At 41.4% G+C, this 21,506-nt stretch overlaps 1 protein-coding gene across 12 annotated transcripts in view; it reads left to right on the forward strand.

The window, feature by feature from the left end:
• ELMO1 (engulfment and cell motility 1) overlaps window positions 1-21,506 on the forward strand; it is a 569,594-nt gene that overhangs the window by 430,076 nt on the left and 118,012 nt on the right. Inside the window, exon 1 of one of the 12 annotated variants that reach the window (XM_032286652.1) lies at window positions 4,768-6,656. The exons of the other annotated variants lie outside the window; for them this stretch is intronic. The gene's annotated coding sequence lies outside the window, so the exon portion shown is untranslated. Of the gene's footprint in view, window positions 1-4,767; window positions 6,657-21,506 lie in introns of those variants that run through there. 12 annotated transcript variants of the gene reach the window in all.

A 21,506-nucleotide genomic window follows, 5' to 3' on the forward strand; every position in this document is an offset into this window, starting at 1 on the left:
CTATCCCATTGAAGGCACTCAGAATGATCAGAGATGCATTGTTTTGGTCCTTGTTCCTCAGGCCCATGTTCTTCTGAGTCAGCCCCCTCATTTATTAGGTCTGTGATGCCCCAGGAACTTCCAGTCCTTAACTTTCTAATCCTGTGAATGTAAATCAGGGTCACCTGTCTGAGGCTGGTACTCTGGAAGAGGCAGGAAGAAGTGCATGGGTTGGAGATCTGCTTATAGGATGGGTATGTATTATGTATTTTGTGGATTTTGGTTTTATTTCATAGTGTTTGTAGGTATCACTTATATGTTAGCCATTTTGTGGGTAATAAAAATAGCAAAGTCCAGGGAAATAAACTTCATATTAATAACTCATATTTTATAACTCAGCCTTAGGATGCTTGGGAACAATCCCACCCGCTCCAGCTGAGGTCACAGTGGGGTGTGCTGCTCAGGGTGCTTTGCAGATGGACACCTGAGTTTGACTCCTGAGTGCCTCACTTACGAGATGGCAACTGGAGACATGTTCTCTGAATATCTTGGGCCTTATTTCTCCATTTGGAAATGGGGCCTTTTATAGCACAGGCCCATGGTAAGCACTATATCTGCATTTTCTGTTACTCTCCTAAGCTTTCACAGGTGTCCAGGTTTATCACAGAGAGCTCAGCATCCTGGGACAAAAAGATAAAGTGACAGTGTGGCAGGCTTTGCACGTTCTCCTCAGGATCATCTCTCCATGAAAGTGAGGAAAATAGATGCAGGTGCCTATGTATGGGAATATTTCTATTGATTATTATTGATATCTCCCTTTCAGGTAAAAAGAGTTGTAAGAGTTCCTCTGGCTGTGTTCAGTTGAGGTTTTGCATATGTTTTGATTTTAAAAATGCACCCTGTAAAATGATCAGAGATAACCATATGTCAGCCCAAATACTAAAGAAATATCTGTCCAAGGTCTCTTGAATGAAAAAAGGTAGTTTCACTGAGCCAGTAGTGGCTATACCCACTGGGGAACAGTCCTCACTTCTCACCTCATGCCCTTGGAAGATACAGTCTGATTGAGTCTGTACTGGGCCTGTTGCTGTTTTGAAAGTGATATCAGTGTGTTTTGTGTGTGTGGGCACAGGCATGTACATGTGTGTGTATGACGGCGTTCCATAAGAGGGCTGCACTGTAGTTGGAGAAAAGCCTACTGCGTATACGCCATACTTGTTTGGAATTTTCTTAGGCTCAGTTTGACCCTCATGATCTCCCTCATAAGAATGAATTAATCAAACAAAAATGGGTTGCAGCATAACCATGTCATAAACTGTAAAGACCATTTACCATCACCTTCATTGCCAGCAATGAACATGCACCCTGATGAAATGGATACCCAGTGGAAGCATCCAGTTTGGGACCAGGAGTTGAAAAATGAAAGGGATGGGTATAAGTGCCACCTCTCTTAGGGCCCAATAAATCCCTTCATTCGCCTTTTAAATGCTAAAATAAAAGGTGCTCATTTCAGTTAAGGCCTATAGGTGAACTAAGGAGAATTTGGACAGCCAGTTTAGAAATCATTCTATAACAGTCACTATATTTTTTATTCAAAAATACATGCATATCACCTAACATTCTTTTTTGATTTGTGGATTTATTTTTAAAGTATTACAAATGTATAAGAATTAGATCAGATTTAGTAACAATACATTTAATAAATCGTGTTTATGGAAAGGAATAAAATTTCATGAGATCAAATCTGCCCCAAGACAGTATGAGATAAATGGTACTGACAGTGCCGGCTCCAAGCAGAACAAGGAGTACAGGTTGTAACATGTGAGTGAAATAGAGATTTCTTCTGACTCTCATTCAGATGCCCAAGGATGATTCCCACTACACCCCCTGAATTTTCTAAATATTTGATACTGTGATTCCCTTGTCCTATCTGTGGACAGCACATAATAAATCTGAGTATGTTCAGAAGCTGGATGATAGGCTACCCATCATCTGTGTTAGCCCGTGGAGTACAAGTCCATTAGGTGTATGCAGAACAGCTTCATGCCAGTTCTGGGGAGCTTGACAAGCAGTCATCCAAATACCATGCCAACAAAATCTGAGCTTCCCTCTTTTTGAGGCTCACCAGCAGCCCTATAAGCTGGCATATCCTCTTTTCATTACAGTCTAGAATGGGAAAAAAATCTCCAGAAAGGCCAGGTTAACTAAATAGAGCACCCAGTCTGTGATCTCCATAACAAAACCACTGGACAAGATCCCATGGAAAAATTATTTGGAAGTTTCCTCAAAGATGCTACAGCTATGTTTTCGTGACGTGGCCCCTCTAAAAATATCAATCAAGCTGCTTATTTTCTAGAAGTAAAACTATGACTAGCTAGGTGAATGAAAGAGCTATCTTGTTAGCTTTCAAATAGATGAGGGGGAGGAGGATTGAAAGCTAAAATAAAGTTATCTGTTTACCTTGCAATTTTGTCTTAAAAATGAGTTTTCTGGGCCAGGCACAGTGGCTCACACCTATAATCCCAGCACTTTGGGAGGCCGAGATGGGCAGATCACGAGGTCAGGAGTTCCAGACCAACCTGGCCAATATGGTGAAATCCTGTCTCTACTAAAAATACAAAGATTAGCCAGGTGTGGTGGCGCATGCCTGTAGTCCCAGCTACCCGAGAGGCTGAGGCAGAAGGATCACTTGAACCCCGGAGGTGGAGGTTGCAGTGAGCCAAGATTGCACCACCACACTACAGCCTGGCGACAGGTCTCAAAAAAAAAAGGACTTTTCTGGGATAAAAATTACCTTAAAGAACTTTATGACATTTCACATAGTGTCAACAATAATAATACATAGCCTTCCCACCTTATTGCTGACAGATCTAATAGCATCTGTATTACCTAGAGAATGTGGTCTTTGGGAACATGCATGCTCTTGCTTCATAAACCTCCTAAGTAGGATAACTACCACGTGCCAGACTGTGCTATCTACCTACCCTCCACTTTAACTTTGGATTCTATGATAGAACCAGAATTCACAGTCATTCAAAAGAAAGATGGTCTTATTCTCATGTAGATGGTCTTTTGTAATGGCTTGAAATAGTGACACCCTCTGTCGCATTCTCAAAAAAAAAAAAAAATGCCTTTTTCCATTTATACATGGAAGATTAATTTTGGGGTAGTCTTCTCCTTCTTTATGAAAATATCTCTTGGCAGTGATTCCTAGACTGTGGTGTGTATAAGAATTCCTGGAGTGCTTAGGAAAATGTTCCTGATTCTACTCTTCTGAGATTCTTGTTGGGGTGAGATGCACTTGAACCCAGGAATCTGCATTTAATGAGAATTTCTAATGTAGGTGATCCTTGTGGATCATATTTCGAGAAGCTAGACCTTGAATCCCTTGATTCAAATCCCAGCTATGCTACTTTTTTTGTGGTTGTTATTTCAGTCAAGTTGCTTAAACTCATGCCTCAATTTCCTCATTTGTATAAATAATATAACAACATCTCACAGGTCTTTGGGAGGATTAAATTGGTTAATCTAGATAAAGTGCTTAGAATGCACTGGATTATTAATTGCTGGATTAATTCCTGGATTATTAATTGCTCAGTAAATGTTAGCTAGATCAGCCCAACAAATCACGGATGTCTTGAAATAGATTGTTTCAATCAGATTGGTATTCTCTTCATCTGTCATTCAGATCAACTGAGGAATATATTGGGTTATGTTGGTATGTTAGGAGGGGCAAGGGGTAATTTAATGTTGCACTGCAATGAGCTGTCATTGCTTGTAGGTTAAAAACCAAACTCCTTAACCTGGTGTCTAAGCACATCGTCCTCCCAGTCATTCTCACTGTGATTCTTTCACATTTGGCTTCTTTCAGAATTTCAAAGATATGGCTATGTTGCCTCCTAGCACGCCTGAGTTTGGGTCACTCTTCCCTTCACTCTCAATATATTAACTTTTACTCTTCCTTCAGGTCATGGCTTGATGTCACTTTCTCCGAAATGCTTTTCCTGATCTCACTAAGTGATTATTTGTACTAATAGAACACAGAGTTCATAGCTTTGTTTTTATGCCCTGTATCACAGCTGTGTTTAATATTTTTGCCTCCTCTACTAGGGTCTGCAGGTTGTAAGGCAGAAACATGTCAGTTTGTTGTATCACTAACACAAGTGCCTGGCATAGAGACACTGGCTAAGTATTTGTTGAAATATTTATTAAATTTTTTTAAGGGAAGACTTGGATGGAACAATGGTTTCTGCATAAACAGTGAGGATTTAGACACCCTTCAAGAGATGGGAAGGCAAAGGGTAGGTGTCCCCATGGCAGAGGAGATTAGGCAGGATAGGTTAGAGGAGACGTTCCAGAAAGGTGGTAGAGAAAACCTGAACAATCGACAACACTGAGGGTGGAGGTTGTCTGGGCAGAGCTGAGAAAAATTGCCAGTGTTGGCACTGGATGCTGCACCTGGGTGATACTTTCTTCCTACACTTAGTGGCATAAGGAGACAAAATGGAAAACCAGGATTCAGATGCTTGAAGGCACAAATCCAACATCAAGACCAATGGGCAGTCGGGTGTGGTGGCTCCCACTTGTAATCCCTGGGAGGCTAAGGTGGACAGATCAGCTGAGGCCAGGAGTTCGAGACCAGCCAGGCCAACATGGTGAAACCTCGTCTCTACTAAAAATACAAAACTTGACTGGGCATGGTGGCACATGCCTGTAATCCCAGCTACTCAGGAGGCTGAGGCAGGAGAATTGCTTGAACTGGGGAGGCAGAGATTGTAGTGAGCCAAGATTGTACCATTACACTCTAACAAGACTCTGTCTCAAAACAAAACAAAACGAAAACAATGGGCTACAGCTGCGTATTTGGATTGGATGGATATGGAGTTTAGACTGAGCTTTGTTCAGGAAGAAAGAAGGCCTAGGGCTGCTGTTGCTGTTTGGACAGTGCATGTGTGGTGGTAGATAGAAATGGCTTCAAGAACCAGAAATGCACAAAGAGCAGGCTCCAGCCTCCTCAGAAGCCTCATCTGGGTCATTATGGGCTGAGGGTACCAGGTTTGCAGAGACCTTTAAGGAAGAAAATGTTCTCCTTGAGGTTGTTATGATGCTAAGGCAGATGACAATAGGGCATAGGATAATTCCTTTCTCTCTAACATAAGCCCAAATTGGAGCCTTCAGTGACACTTACCATTTTCCATCAATCTCTGTGGAACTAAGGGCTTCCGCAGACCTCTGGGTGAGATTGCCAACTTCTGATCCCCCGCCTGAGTCTGAGCAGGATGTGTAGCCATTTACTGCTCAGTGGCGGCCCCTGCTGCTAAGGAGAGAGATAGCAGCACATTCAGAGTTGGTGACATTAATTCTAGTCATGCAACCAGGGAATTTGGAGCAAGCAGGGGAAGGAATCTGAGGGTATAAAAATGGGCTGAGAAAATCCAGGGAGATCCCCAGTGTTCAGAGTGCCTTCGTGAGGTGCTAATGCAGAAAAGAGCTGTTCCTGAACACTCCGTGCTTGCAAAATCTTCTACAGGGCTCTCATGTAATCGCTTCATTCCAAAGGTTTGCTAGTAACCACCGCAGTGCCCCTCGGAGAAATACGATTACAAACTTTATTTTCGGAGCTCTCAGGGCTGTTAGGCAACAAATATTTTTAAAGATACTCCCCTAATTCTTTAGGTTAAAAGTTGCAGTAATTTTAATTAGGGGAGAGGCTGTTTATGTTTGTTTACATCCTGTGTAAGAATTAGAGTGTGGATCCTCCCAGTGGGACCCCTGCTGGGATACACTCTCCAATGCTTGCATTCCTGGGTATGTGAGCACCCCTGGTGTGCATGCATTGTGTGTCCATCGCTAGGTGGTTCCGTGACATTTCTGGACAAAAACTGTATGTGAAGAGAAGGTAGGAGAAAGCAAACTCACAATCAAATAAAAGTAGAGAGAGGGGAAGAGATGAGATTGCAGTTGATTATGGGTCTGGCAGCAGATGTTCTACACGAATCCAACTCGCTGCAGCCAGTCTGTTTCTATGGCAACAGAATCAGTAATTATTGAGCCCAGGCACACCCCCGCCCTCTTTCTCCCAACAAGGTGGAGGCTGATGAATATGAACTATCTCCAGCCCATCACCAGCTTTTTCTTTCTCTTCTTTTCCTTATTTGTTTTTTGGTTCTTTATAAGAAAATGGGGATATTGAGAAGGACTAAGAAGGGGAGCTATGTGTTTATTGAAAAAAGAGCATAGGGCACTGAAATAGAAATGAAGTTATTATTTTTCTCCTGTCATACTCTAAGAGAAAAGCTCTTCCTAGAAAAGCCGATGATCTCTGAAGATGCTAAATAAATGAGCAGGAGTTTCCCTGAAATGGAGGCGCCCTTTGATTGGCTGATCTTTCCTCGACTCCTGCCAATCGGAGCATCCCTGGGCTCCAGCTCCATAAACATAAGCAAAGCTACATGCTTATTCCTCTGGACTTGGAGTGTATACCATTCAAAGGTGTGCGGCGGGTCTCTGTTCACATGGCTCAACTGGAAACCTGTTTCATGAACAAGCTTACTCGGGAACCATCTGGTGGTATTCCGGCACATTGTTCTTCTGGGGGACGACTCTAAGTCGCTTTGTGGTGGCAGCAGCTTAGAAGCAGTATTTGTGGTTGGGAAAGATGGACTTACGGGAGCTTGGTGAGTAAACCTCAGTCTCACACATCTGTCCACTGGTATTAGCAGCCGGAGCTAAATGTAGCTTTGTCCTATTGTCTGCCGAGAAAACCAAATTGGAACAAGCACATGGAAGAGCGGGCATTCAAGGGTTCCCATGATGCAGGAGACTCTGAATTCAAAAGACTGCATGCTTTGCTTGGGTCTGATCCGATTTGTAGTTGACTGTACATTATACTTGGACATTGGTTGTCTAGTTAGGATTAGTGTAAAGAGCAGAGTTCTGCTTTATTTCCCTGGGTGTTGATGCATTTTAAAAGAAAATGTTTCTAAAGCTACATTAATAGCAAGAGTCAACCCTGTGTATTGCTAGGAAGAGAGAAAAAGGTGCAGGCACGGAGCCCGGAGCTGCTTGATTATGTTGCTGGTGTTTGCATTGTGAAGAGAGATGTTATTACAATGGCTTGTCAAACACTTCTTCAGACCCCCAGCCATGGAACGAAGCATCTCTTCTCCATGTACCACTGTTCTCTGCTTGGGAAATGTGTAACTGAGCTAGGTCATGTCCTTTACTTCTTTTGTGAAACCCATCTCCAAATTTAAATATGTTTTTTAATTAATTGCAAAGATAAATTGAGGTGCAGTTGGAAAGATTTCAGCAGTCAAAAAGCATGCTTCAGAATCACTCTATTTTGCATCCTTTTAAACCTCGGAAAAACCAGAGAGGGTTTGCAAACTTATATTCAAGGATTGGCTGTCTGCCAGGAAAGGGATGCTCTGAGCTATTGCTCTGCTCCCTGGGGTTTAATTTTCTGACACTGGTGATGAAATTTTCAATTTCGTTGGGTAGAAACAGGAAGAACAAGAAAGCAGTACTATAAACAGGCAATGGAGGGGCAGCGTGAGGAGAGAGAAACTCTTTGCCTGTAGGGACCCTTTTAGCTGAAAACTTAAAAATGTATGTGGCAAGACATAACCTAAGCAGAGAGCAGGATTCCAGAGGAACTATAATTTTTCTGAACGGGTAGAGGAAAGATATTGCCATTGGCTTCGGTGCAGAGAGTGGGGGCTGAACTCGGGGCTTCTGTCTCTGCCTTAGATCTTTTCCTGTGCTCGTCTCCTGATTTTGAGGACTCATCACTGTGGCTTTTTTAAAAATGTGATTTCCTGTCTTATGTGCCTGATATGTGCCTGAAAGTGTCATTGCACACTTGATGTCTTCTATTTACCATCCACTTGACTTCAAATAATGGAGCGAGGAAAAGAGAATAAGGCATTATCATATGGCTTATGAAGAAATGCATATGAAATAGTCAAACAAGAGAAATCTTACTGGTTTATCCTTTTTAAAACATGTCCTTTTGCAAAGGAGAATGTTGTGGGTCTTCACATGGCTCTAGGTTAGAATTTACTTTATCCTAAATGGGATCTGTGATGAATGGCTAAAGAAACAAAAGAGCTAGGAAGCTTTTGCCTATAGAAGACTCAAGGAGGGTTGAGGGCGACTGGGTGTCAGAGAGAGATCTCCTACTCCGTGTCTGTTAAAGAAGTAGGGCTGACGACGCAGGAGATGGAGAATTCCCTAACTGTGGGTGACAGTGTGACAGTGCATCAGGGACACCTGGTCACTTGACAGGGTCAGTGACCTGTTTGTTAGCTGAAGGCCTTTCTAGAGATGTAGGCTGGTCTCTGATCCCATGAGGCTCCAGATGGCTGGATACATTGACAATTCTGCCTGACTGGAAGCGTCTGTGTGCACATTAACTCTCCCTGCTGCAGCGCGCTCCTCAGTACACCTCGATGGTCGATTTTGAGGAAGTCTGGTTTCCAGAGGATGTGCATTAAGTGACAGTCAATGTCCATCTCACCTTGGCCCCTTCTCTCCCCCAGTAGTATCACTTTACATGAGCAAAGTGCTGGCACCTGTTGGTAAGAATGACAGAAGAAACCAGCCTTTTATGGAAGCAGTAAAAAATGTTTATAAAAAAATCTGAAACAGTAGTTCTTAAGCTATTATTGGATTATGGAGCTCTTTAAGAATGTCAAAGCTATGAACCTCCTCTCTGCCCCCGCTAAAAATACATTCATGCACACATATAACACTTTGATAATCAGGAATTTTAATGTAAAGCAAGATCCCTGTCCTGGGGGAATAACCAAGAATGTATCAAACCCTGAAATTCATCGTCTCCTTCTTTTCAGATGGATCAGCTAAATGCTGCAGCCCCATCTCAATCTGCCTTGAGCATTTACTGTGTGCCAGGCACTGCTCAATACATTTTATATGTGGATGTAATAAGTCACTGAATCTTCCAACAGCCCTAACAGGACAAATTTTGTGTGTGTGTGTTCCTGTTTTAGATGAGGAAATTTACTTGCCAAAATATTAAGGACCTTGGCTGTGTTTACCTTGCTAGGAACTGACAAGTGCATTGTGTTTCCTGTATGTTGATATACTTGTTGCTGCATTCATATATGGAAGGAAAGTGAGCAGATAGGGGAAGATGGTTTCATCAGCCTGTCAGCCTGTCAAGTGGAGTAAGGCCATAGGTGATTGAATTAAACAATCATCACAATAATTAAAGTCAAATTGAAAAGGCATTTTGGGGTGGTTGGGTGAATTATTAATAATGCCATTTGAGAAGTGTGAGCTAAGAAAAAGCTAATTACAAAATGCCCCATTCGTTGCCCCTCTGTGTTACTGTATGATGCAGCCATCTCATTCCTGTAGCATTTATTTGCCTGGTGTGATTTGGGTCAGTTTACCTAGGAGACCAGTTCATCCTGGGCCATCTGGGAGAGGTGACAGGTCACCAGTGTCCCACAGCTGCCCTTTGCTTGCATTTGCCAGGAATGATTTACAGTGGCCAAAACAATGGCAAGGGTGATGAAGAACGAGGCACCACCAGGAAGCCAGTGTGGGTGGGTGCCCATGACCTGCAACGGCTGCAGGAATCACCAGGGCTACCAAGCTTTCTCAAGACCTGAGCAGGGGAGATTGGCCCAGCTCAGAAATAAAAACTGTGTTCTTCAGAATTTGAGGGAGAATTGATGGCTCCTAGGGCAATGTGGAGCTGGATGGGTGTGTGAATCCTCCACACCCACTTCAGCCACTTCATCTCCCCCTCTGTTTTATAAATGGATTCACAATGAAGATGTAACAATAAAAAACGAGAAGGAAGGGGTTAGGCTGCTCGAAGGAAGAAGAAAAGCTATTCATCTTATCAATGTGTCTTATATGACATAAAAAAATAAGCAAGATTGTAATGCTAAGTGGAAAGGAATCTATAGGGGTCATGGTAACAGGTTTTTAAAAAATGAGTTCTTGGTTATGCTTGCCTAGTATTATGCACTTTGTAGTATTATACTAGGTATGTAAATGTGTAAAAGACATTTTAACAAGTGTACAAAAAATGTACTACAGAGACAATATAGCAGACCTCATTTTACACCGATGCTGTCCAATAGAAATATGATACAAGTTATGTACGTAATTTTAATTTTTCTAGTAGTGCACCTGAAAAAAAGTAAAAAGAAACAGATCAGTTAATTTTAATGATATATGTTATTTTACCCACTGTGTCCAAATTATTATCATTTCAACGTGTATCTACAAAACTATTAACAAAATATTTACATGGAATTTTTCATGCTAAGTCTTTGAAATATGACATGTGTTTTACACTTACAACACAGCTCAATTTGGATACTGGATTTTCACAGGAAATCTGTATTTAGATCTCATAAAATTCATAGTTTAAAAAGTAGATTCATGTACACAAGTTGTTCCAAACATACATCAAAGTTTTCCAATAACTGAATTGAGTATTGGTTTTTAAATTTAAATTTGCTAAAATTAAATAAAATTTACAATTCAGCTGCACAGTCACACTGGGCACACACTTCAAGGCTTCCCTAGCCACGTGTTTGGTGGCTACTCTACTGGACGGTGTGGCACTAGGATCTCAGAACTTTCCTCACGCACTGGGCCAGTAACTTCCCTCACTCTGTCATCATGCCACGGCACCTTTATCTCTTTTACCTCCACAAGGCACCTGGACTGCCTGCTCTGGTAACAGAGAAACAGCATGTTAGTATTCACAAACATGTTAACTTTTGCTTTCACCATTGCTCATAGTGAACTCAAGATGGACAGCTAAATCTTCATTTCTCTGTTACACTGTTTGGCAAGGGGAATTAAAATAGTATGCTGTTTCCTCTTGCAGAGTCAGCACTCATCCATCTGTGGCATTTCTTTCTTATTCCTCACATACCTTGGCCCTGCTACTTACTGTGCTTTGTGGCCCCCTCTTTCAACTCAGTATGGAGCGTGGGTTTAATTTTAATAATAAACCATGACTGAGAAGGTAACTCTTGTTATAAGCAGATAATTCTTCATGAAGACAAGTATAAATTCAGGATAAGGAGTGATTTAATTACTAAACTTACTCAATTCTGCAAATTTTGTTTAGTGAGAAAATATTGACTAAATATTCTTTCAGTTAATTTGTCCTTCAAAGTCGTGCCTTCAATACCAGATATTATCCTATATCTGCACTCCCTAAAGATTTATTTTAATGTAAAACTCACCATGAAAAAGTCATCAATCTCTTCAATAACTAAATCAGAATCATGCTGCAAAGCCTTCTTAGCGGCATCTAGTCTCAGTCTCCTAAAGATGTTCCCCTTGATGATTTCATCTAAATCAAATAGGTGAAATGAGTGAGCTTTGAGAAAGTTTAAGAGGACTGAGCTTAGAGTGAGCTCTGGCAAATGGAGGCCAAAGCTCACTCTAAGATCAGTCCCGTTAAACTTTCCTTTAATAAATAGCTCTATTAAGAATTCCACAAAACATTAAGAAAAAAAATCCATGTGGTTGAATACCATCTTTTTTATCAGGAATGCCTTCTGGCCCAATGGTCCCCATTTCCTGCATGTTGGACAGAATTCCTAAGAATACGTTGTGCACTTAAACATACAGCAAATGTTGCTTAGAGTAAATTGTGTGAGTCCTTTACAACTTCTTTCTTTTGATAATATTACTTAAGCTTTTGTAGTGAAGCAACACTGGTGGAACAAAGAGATTAAACCATAGGCAGGGTTGAATCTCAGAGCAAGATGAGTTGCTTTGCATATCTGCTGATATTCAGCCAAGCCAAGGCCTAATACTCTCAGTCATGAATGGAAATTAGTGATTTGGGATTTCAGTGAGTGCAGAGATGCTGGGAAGTAGCTGAACATCACATAAATAAAATTATCATTACAGTAAGTATCTTTGGATTACCACAGGATTTGGAAGTCTACTAATTTGCTAGCTCATTTCGAGCAATCTGTGATATCCTAGAAATATAGGACTAGAAAAGCTTTCACATGATGACAGAGCAGTAATCTAGAATCTAAGGCTTTAGAGTGTTGTTTCTAGTTTAGCAACTAAGTTTTGCAAGTTATTTAAACTTTGTGCTTTTCAGCAACTTTACATGAGTAAACTGAAGTGCAGACTTGGTGACTTCCTATGTCATCATCTCTGTGTCAAACTTCTGAAATATCCAGCCATCTGTCTTCTGGGGCCCATGTTCCATTGAGCATAACAATCTTTCCCAGTATATCCAGACCGAACTTCAGAATCCTTCTTAACACAGTACTAAGTCAACTACTAGTGAGATATCAGAATTGTCTTACAGCTGAAACTGATTTTTCATCCCTCTGCTATGTCCTTGCCTCAGCTCAGTGCCTTGTGCAAGACTTTGACAAGAAGCATACAGGGAATTGTCATCAGTATGCATGGCTTTGGTGATAAGGCAGACAGCTCTTTACTCATCCTCTTGCTCAGCTGTTCCGTGGAGGTGTTGCCATCTGACAAGGAGGGCTGCAGCCTGGCGCTTTGGGAGCTCACTTCTCTTTTCCTTTGAGCTGTAAGTGATGAGAGACCTGTCAAGGAGAGCTGTTCACTGGCATCATTCCCAGACCTGGAAGTATAATGAAATAAAGTTTCATTCCAACTTGGTTGGAATTCTTGCGGCTGAACATTTAAGATGGCATCTGGGGAAGTTCTGACATACACTTGCCTAGTGGGAAAGAAGCACCCATCAGCTAATGGAACTCAGGTCTTCACGCTGGAAGCCCAAGTCAGGGCCACTCTGGGCAACTCAGTTCCAACTAGAGTCAACCAGGCCATCAGATGAGATGGATCCCCCTCCTTGCCTGATGAGCCAGTAATTTGAAGTCTGCATTTCAGAAGCTTTGTCATATACCAAGAGGGATATCAAAGCAGGAACTGGTTTGAAAACCACCAATGTTGGTACTGTCCCTAGACCTAGACTACTTAATTCTAAGGGTTCCAGGGCATTCTTTTTAGTACCATGAGGGTAGTAGCAGGGCCATATATTTTAGCGTTAGAGAATGATGGGGGACTAGGGGTAAAAGCTGCATCCTAGATCCCCTGAGCCAGGCTCAAATATCTGGACAAAGTAGGCATAAGAACCTTTGCAAAGACCACCTTACGAGCCATCCTTCTGTCCTCTCTAAAATTTTCCAAGAACTGGGTAGAGGGACTCCTTAATCTCTCTGAACCTTCGTTTCCTCATCTGTAGAAAGGGAAGTAGGTACATTTCCCACGGGGCTGCTAACAGATGAAAATAAAAATGATGTCTGTGTGAGTGATTAGTAAACTATAATATGCATGTGAGGAGAAAATTGTCTGATTCTGTCCCTTGGATAGAAGCCATTTATTTTTCATCTCACACAATGTCTAGTTCTGCTCTTTTGCCATGGAAGGTTCTTTCCACCTTCAGATTATTCTCTTAAATAATCCTCAGACACTACCCCAACCCTGCCAGCAGTGCATGCCACCCAGAGAGAAAGGCACTCCACTTAAAAGCCAAGGCCTGGGTCAAGTTTCAGTATAGCCACCAAGTAAGGTTTAGGTTTCACCACGTTGCCTCTCCGATCTTTAGTATTTTTTTTTCCTGGACAAAATATAGATCATATCTACTCTACATAGAAATGTTTAGAGAGTGCATGTATTAATATATCCCATGTACTCTGTGGATTTTAAAATAAAGTCTTATCTATTATGCTTCAAATCTAGTATCTCCTAATGACAGCCTTGTTTATTAAGAAGGAATAATTGGAACCTATTTCTAAGGTAGCAGAAGCTCCAGGTTGATGACGTGTAGTTTCCTGGTTTTGGAAGCCAGTCAACATCAAATGATATTGTGCCTCCAGGGAGATGCCTGGCAGCATTCAAGAAGGCTGTGACCTGCCATATAATTGGTGGCTTTTACGTTTGTAAGTCAAGATGTTCTTGGTCTTCACCCATGGCCCATAAATCTTTCTGGATAGCTGAGCTTTAGCCATCCTATCCCAACTCTTTCTTCTTCTTGAAGGCGTAATGAAAGCTTTGAGAAACATGTACATTTTTGGCTCTTTCATATTGCAAGTTTCCCAGCCACTTCTTGATGACTTTCTTCTCCACCCACCCTCCACTCCCGCCAGCCACCCACTTTATATCCCTGATATATTCTGTCAAGAGAGGAGAAGGGGTGATTTCTTTCTCTGTTATGTCTGGACATCTATTTACTGTAAACCCATAGCATCCTAGGTCTTGAAGTAACCTGAGTTCTGTGGTGTCAAATAGAATTCATCTGGTGACAACTTAGGTCCACTGGCCGTGGCTGCCTGGGGCTCTACATCTGGGCTCCATGAGCCAACAGGGAGTGAGGGGAGGGTAACAGCATACAGTTACCTTATTACAGGTAAAGAAAGTGAGGTTCAGAGACTTTCATTGACTTGTTAATATCCACTGTTAACAAAGGACAAAGTTCACATTTTCTTGTTCAATTTATTCAACAACCAATGTTTGCTGAATGCCGACCCTGTATCAGGTACTGTTCTAGGTCTTGAGATTCCCAGTTGTGAGTATATATAGATTAATCTGTATGGAGATTTATTTTTCAGGCAATCATTAGCCTCAAAGTTGGAACTCCCCAGAATATGGAAACTACAGTAAGAAAAAGTTTCAACAAACCACATTTATTTATGTATTCACTAAGTCGTCTGTGCATTCACCTATGCATTCATTTCCATGCCTGTTTACATAAAGAAAGTTCATCCACTTTCAAAAATTGGGCCTTTGTCAGAGTTGTTTGAAAACAATTTGAAAGTAATCTGTGAAAACAAATTAGACAACAGCTGTCTTTGCCTTCCTCCCTCCTTCCCCTCTAAACATCTAAGAGAAACTGAACTATAAAAATGAATTCAAGAGCTATACACTATCCTAGTTTCACAAAGCAACCTATGAGTAGAAACTGGGTGGACCAAATTTTTTCTACTCTGTCAAGTTTCTGAACTGTTGAAACTGTTGAGGGAGAAAGAATTTGCAGCTATGGTGATCTAGAACTGTTGCAATTCCATGTGACATGGGTAGAAGTATAAATGGCAATAGATATGAAAATCTATTATCCCCATATTTGAACACTGTAGGTAAATATACAATACTCTTACCCCCTGGGTGTGGTGATCTGTCTCTGTCTACCACTCCTGGTATAATTGTCCTTTGTAAACTTACTCCCCCTTACTTGCTTCAAGGCCAGCCCAGTGTGAGAAACACTTGCCTTGATGTTTTAAGAGCTGTACTCTCTGTGTGCCGGGCATTTTGCATATTCCTTTAGTGGAATTTCTTAAACTTTTCTTAAAATTTTCAGTGTAATTATTATTTTAAAATTACCACATGACATGCTCTGTTAAAGCAACAAGTTTTATTAAAGAGTACATCCTCCTATGCTCAAAGGATACAGGGCCAGATTCAGGGAGACTCCAGTTCTCAGTCTCTGTCCTTTTCCTAACCGTTTCGGTGGAGTGTTAAAAGCAGTGTTAAAAGGCATTGTAACCCCTTTTATAGATAAGGAAACAGACACCCAGAGAGTTATCTTATTATCTGGTTAGTAAGTGGCAGAATGAAGTTCAAATTCAAGTGTGTCTGATTCCCAAGCCCACATTTTTACTGAGATCAGGTGCCTCCATTTCAATGCCGTCTGTACATAGATGTATAGCTAATACACTGGAAAAATAATCTTCAAGTTGGGTGCTCATTCTCCTGAAGGGCATGAAGACTTTTTAAGGGAAAGAAAGGCATGGATAATTAGCTTTACAGTAATCCAGTTTCAGATTCTCAGCTTTCACACGTACGTTAAAACTGATCATCTTGCAACAGCACCTGTGGCTTTCACACCACCTTTTCCAACCACTCGTCTCCCTCTTGATAAAAGAAACGCTCCCTCTCACCTTCATCAGATCTTACTATGGTGTGTTGCTCAAAATATACGAACCTTCTCTGAGAGCCAAACAAAAGAACTTGTGAGCTGGATGGGTCCCTATCATGTTAAGAGATGCATTCCCAATGGGATACTTCTCTTGGGTTTAGAAATTATGTATCAAAATTTGTAACAAAGTCATGTTTTAATTAATTTATATTAATAATAATTATGCTATTAAGTTCAATCAACATTTTTTTTTTTTTTGAGACTGAGTCTTGCTGTATCACCCAGGCTGGAGTGCAGGGGCACTGTTTTGGCTCACTGCAACTTCCACCTCCCAGGTTTAAGCAATTCTCCTGCCTCAGCCTCCTGAGTAGCTGGGCTGACAAGTATGTGCCACCACACCTGGATAATTTTTTTTATTTTTAGTAGAGATGGGTTTTCACCACATTGGCCTGGATGGTCTCGATCTTTTGACCTCGTGATCTGCCTGCCTCGCCTCCCAGAGTGCTGGAATTACAGGCATGAGCCACCATGCCCAGCCAAGAAGAAAATTTTTATTAGAGCGTTCTGTTCACAGGAAGTATTTTTTAAGTTAGATCTTAGTGTGTATGTGTTTTTGTTTCAGAGAAGTATGATATGATGATTAATAAAAGACTTTTAAGCATAAAATTCCATTATGACAAAATTCTGTATGAGTAGAATTGAGGTAGAGTGGCAAAAATGGGAAGTAAAATGGGAATTTGGGTTCTAGGACAGGCATTAGTGGATAATGGCCTGTAGGCCAAATATGGCCCACTACCTGGACTTATAAATACATTTTATTGGGACACGTCTGTGCCTGTTTGTCTGTGTATTGTCTGTCGGTGGCTGCTTTGATATTGTAGTGGCACAATTAAGTAGCTGTGACAGAGACTGCCTAGAAAGCCTAAAACATTTAGCATTTGGGCTTTTACATAAAGTCTACTGACCACTATTCAAGGAGGAAAATCATGATTAAAATTTCCAACTGTTCAAGAAGAGATTATTCATGTTTTTTTAAGTAAGTCATATGGTTCTCAAATTACTGTTGTATGTATATTCAACTATACATTAAAAGACAGCTTACAGTTTTATCAGCTTTTTTGTTTGTTTGTTTTGTTTTGTTTTGAGACGAGTCTCACTCTATTGCCCAGGCTGGAGTGCAGTGGTACCATCTCAGCTCACTGCAACCACCACCTCCCGGGTTCAAGCGATTCTCCTGCCTCTGCCTCCCAAGTAGCTGGGATTATGGCATGTACTACCATGACTGGCTAATTTTTGTATTTTTAGTACAGACAGAGTTTCATCATGTTGGTCAGGCTGGTCTTCAACTCCTGACCTCAGGTGATCTACCTGCCTTGCCCTACCAAAGTGCTGGAATTAACAGGCGTGAGCCACTGCACCCGGCCAGTTTTTATCTTTTAAATGTCAATATTGTAGTACACCGAAAATTATATTCTTTGAAACTATTTCAACTTTGATGAAAATTTTCTGGGTTTTGTTTTGTTTTTCAGAGTCTTGCTCTGTCACCCAGGCTGCAGTGGCTGGTGCAATCTTAGCTCACTACAACCTCTGCCTCCCAGGTTTAAGCAATTCTGTCTCAACCACCCAAGTAGCTGGGATTACAGGTGTGTGCCACCACACCTGGCTAATTTTTGTATTTTTTTTTTAGTAGAGATGGGGCTTCACCATGTTGCCCAGGCTGGTCTTTAACTCCTGGCATCAAATGATCCACCCGCCTTGGCCTCCCAAGTGCTGGGATTACAGGTGTAAACCACCACAGATGGCCTGATGAAAAATTTCAACTGCTGACTTAAAAATGTCTGAGTGATACACATAGTTTTTAAAACAGGGAGTAGGGAGATCACTGTCCTAGAAGACAGAATCACAAATGTGGCTTCCATAGTTCAAGACCATCCTAATGATGGGCCAGAGCTTGTTTCCTTTCATGGAGCAAATTAAAGCCTATGTGGGCATCTCAGCCCTCACTCAGGCTGTTGTTCTGCAACTTAGAAGGTAGCTGATAAAAACATGGGGCTTTAATGGGACGCTGTCAAAGCAGTCTCCTAAATGTCTGGCCTCAGTATACAGATCAGAAAAATTCTTCCCTGCACTGGTACTTCTAATTAGCCATCTAGGGGAGAAAAGTAACAGCAGTCTCCCTCCAGGAGGCAGAAAGCTGGCCTTTATTGGGATATACCTGTAGGATAGATGAGAGCCTGCACCATGCTCTGGCTTCACTGATTGAGTTGTACCAATCAAGTGGACATTTAAAACTGCTTAGAAACCTTGATGCGTGCTATAGATTGAAATATATCCTCCTCAAAAATATGTACTGGAGTCCTGGCCAGGCGTGATTTGTTTACAGCTGTAATCCCAGCACTTTGGGAGGCTGAGGTGGGAGGATCACCTGAGATCAGGAGTTTGAGACCAGCCTGGTCAATATGGTGAAACCTCATCTTTACTAAAAATACAAAAAATTAGCTAGGCGTGGTGGCAGGTGCCTGTAATCCCAGCTACTTGGGAGGCTGAGGCAGGAGAATCGTTTGATCTTGGGAGGTGGAGGTTGTAGTGAGCTGAGGTTGTGCCACTGCACTGCACTCCAGCCTGGGCAACAGTGCAAGACTCTGTCTTAAAAAAATAAGGGGGTGGAATATTGGATGCAGAGACAGACATGCATAGAGGGAAGATGATGTAAAGAGACACAGGGAGAAAATGGCCCTCCACAAGCCAAAGAGAAAGGCCTAGAACAGAGGCCCGCACAGCCCTCAAGAGGAAATGACCCTGCTGATGACCCCTTGATTTCAGACTTACAGCCTCCAGAACTGTGAGACAATGAATTTATGTTGTTTAAACTACCCCGTGTGCCAACTTCATCATGGCAGCCCTAGCAAACTGACATGGTGCACTCAAAAGCACAGATTCTTTTAATGAACTTTCCAAAGCCCAGGGACTTCTGTTTCTTCTAGCTGTGTTTTGAAATTGCCACATGGCATGGGCCATCAGGATGCAAATTGTCATCTCTGTCCCCTAAGAGCAGTTAAGGTCAAAGACTAGAGCCAGAGTTCTTGGGTTTAAATCCTATTAGCTGTGTGACCTCTGGCCCAAATGATCTCTCATGTAAAATAGTATAATAATACCTGCTTCTTAGGTTACTTGGAAGGATGAAGTGAATTAATAACATGAAAAACGCTTGGTGCTTGGCACATAGTAAGTGCTTGACAATGAAACCTTCCTTGCCATTGTTGGGGGGCCAGAAAGTAACCATTCCCTAAGAGTACCCCAGACCCATGAATCACATAGCAAGGAAGAAAGCCCGCATGCTCCTCTGGAATTCTAGAAGTTTTATTTGTGAAATTACCTTACAAATGTTGGAGAGGTTTAAAAAAATCTCTGCTTGCCTTTTCTCTTGGTTTACCCTGTCTTATTCTTGGAAAAGTTAATATTTGAGAATAGCTAGCATGTCCTGTTAATCCTTTTTTTAAAAAAGACTCCTCTCCGACACCAGTTGGCAGTTAGGTTTCATCAGTCACTTGAGATTATGGATTAACTCACTGATCTTTTTACCCTTCGAGCTAATTAGCCTCTGGACAAATACCGCTAGTCACAGAGGCCAAGCACAGCTGACCAAACACATTGCAAAGAGTAAATTTAGTGAGTAAATAACACCAGGATTGGATCTCTTGGTAATACTGCTTTTCTGAATCACTGGAATCTGGATGATCTTTCTTTCCAGGGAGAGATGGAAGTATAATGTTTACAACCCTTCAAAGCAACAGAAAAAAAATGTAGCTAATTAAGTCAGCTACTTCCTCCCTTAACTCCTCCTGTTCCCCCATTTAAAATTACTTCTTTTCTTATGTCTTCAAATAACAAGCTCAGTTTGACTTTAAATGGCTTAAGTGTATCCTTTGGGACAGTTGTTTAATAGACCTCTCTCAAGGGGAGGCTTCCCTGGATGCCCAGCAGAAATGTAATTTTTCTCAATTTAATCTAATTATTACCACCTGCCAAAACTTTCGCTCACCTCCACAAAGCATCTTGAACGATTCATGCCTCACCTTGGTGGTAAGGCCTGTTAAGTATTTTAGATTATTATCATCCTCTTAATGTTTGGTAGAATTCAGCATTTCCAGACCTTTCGTTCTTTGCTCAGGAAGACTTCTTCAGGTAGTCCTTTCCAAGCCCCCTTCGCGTTGAAATGATTCATACACACAGCATCACCAGTGAGGCCTCCATAGCAGGGTTCCACAGTTGCAGGGAGAACATCTCCCAAGGGTGGGCCCATCACCTTGACAATGGCAGTGGGGATGGTGTGTCCATCCTGATGTCCAGTTCCGTCAGGCACCAGGTAGCTGGAATGGCAAGGCTCTTGCCCTCTCCCCTGATGTCTCCCTCACGTGAGCAGCCTTATGCTGTGCATCCATGTTCTTCTGAATATCATGTTTCTTCTTGATCTCACAGCGCAGAGTTCTGGAGAAGGAGGAGTTTCAGATTGAGTGGCCAGCTCTGATGTTGCCCATACCTAAGTGACTCAGGTTTTGTTTTTTGTTCTTGCATTCAGGAAAAGAAAAGACAGGAAACTATTGTGCTCTTATTTCACAAAAGTGGTAAAAATGTGCTCATTTTGCTACCTGTCACCAGTATTCAGTGATTCAACAAAACCTTTATCAAGTGAATACTGCGTGCCTAGTAATATGCCAGGGACATGGAAGGAATTCAAAGAGAATGCAATCCAGCTTTTGCTCTCAGGGATCTTAGAAAACAGTGAAAAGCTTATAAGGTTGTAAGCAACATTAGCTAGTTAACCAGAGAGTGGGAAGCCTCAAGTGGACTAAGTTATAAGCCACTGTTTTGTGGCTACAACATTTGGAAGCAGCACCCTCCACACTGGCATGGGCTTCCCAACCAGGTCATCATGTCTGTTGCCCAACTGTGTCTGGATACATTGTGTAATATGATTTTATTGTATAGAATGCAGTGCATCTGTGTGTATTTGACGGAAAAAGATTACCAAGAAATACTTCATGGAACAAAGAAGGTAGTAGGACAGTGTACAGCATATGATCCCGGGAGGTGTGTGTGTGTGTGTGTGTGTGTGTGTGTGTGTGTGTATTAAGTATATGAACGTATTTGTGTGTGTGTGTGTGCATGTATAAGGAAAGTCTGAAAAATGAATACAATGCTGTCAAGAGTGGGTAATGCTGGAGAATGACACTGGGGAATCTAGAAGAAGAGTTTTATTTTTAATATTGTATTCTTCCGTACATATTTTTACTATTGGTATGTTTTGACTTTTATAATAATTTTACTTAACCATCAAAGTGAATTCTTGAAAAATATAAATCTTGTTAAAATATTAATAAAAAGAAAACTCCTTGCAGTAATATGGACTATAGGGAAGTGGATGAAGGGGTTCATAAAGGGAATGTTTTACTTTTGACTTTAATTATTAAAGAAATACGATTTATTGAGAGTTTGTTTTGGAAATATTTAAAGCAGTGATTTCCCTCCTTTGCTGGATATAGTCAGCTGTTGAGTCTTTTAAAAATTGAGACCCAGTCCCAGGATCATCCCAGAATTTCCAAGCTAGTATTTC

This window comes from Sapajus apella, unplaced genomic scaffold (assembly GCF_009761245.1).
Source record: "Sapajus apella isolate SASKATOON/1434 unplaced genomic scaffold, GSC_monkey_1.0 scaffold19, whole genome shotgun sequence".
NCBI lineage: Eukaryota > Metazoa > Chordata > Mammalia > Primates > Cebidae > Sapajus > Sapajus apella.